Here is a 456-nt window from a genome sequence, read left to right on the forward strand (position 1 = left end):
AAACCAGTCTTATAGGACGCTTAGACATTTTTTTCCTTCATATAAATCCAAATTTATTACATTATAGTGATTTTAGAGAACAATATAAAAGATCTGTTAGAATAAATAAAAAACAAAATATGTTTAATTATTTAAAATTTAAAAAAAAAATATTAAAGATGCGAAAATGAGCGCAGAAATAGCATGTTGGATTCCCATCTAAATGGTGCATGATCCTCGTATCCCCATCAAATAATGCATGTGTTTAATGATATACAGAATATAACTATGCATTAACTTGATTAATCTATATATATATTAAAGGAAGAACCAAGAGTATTGAGGTGGCATCATGAGAATTGAGTATTGAGGTGTTGGTGAATTGTGGTTGAGTTTGAGATATCCCACATTGGTGAAGAGTTGAAAATTTTGAACAAAATGAAGTGTATAAAAAAGGTGAATTAGATGTCTTTGTGT

The sequence above is a fragment of the Cynara cardunculus genome, assembly GCF_001531365.2.
Source record: "Cynara cardunculus var. scolymus isolate 2C chromosome LG 13, CcrdV1, whole genome shotgun sequence".
Taxonomy (NCBI): domain Eukaryota; kingdom Viridiplantae; phylum Streptophyta; class Magnoliopsida; order Asterales; family Asteraceae; genus Cynara; species Cynara cardunculus.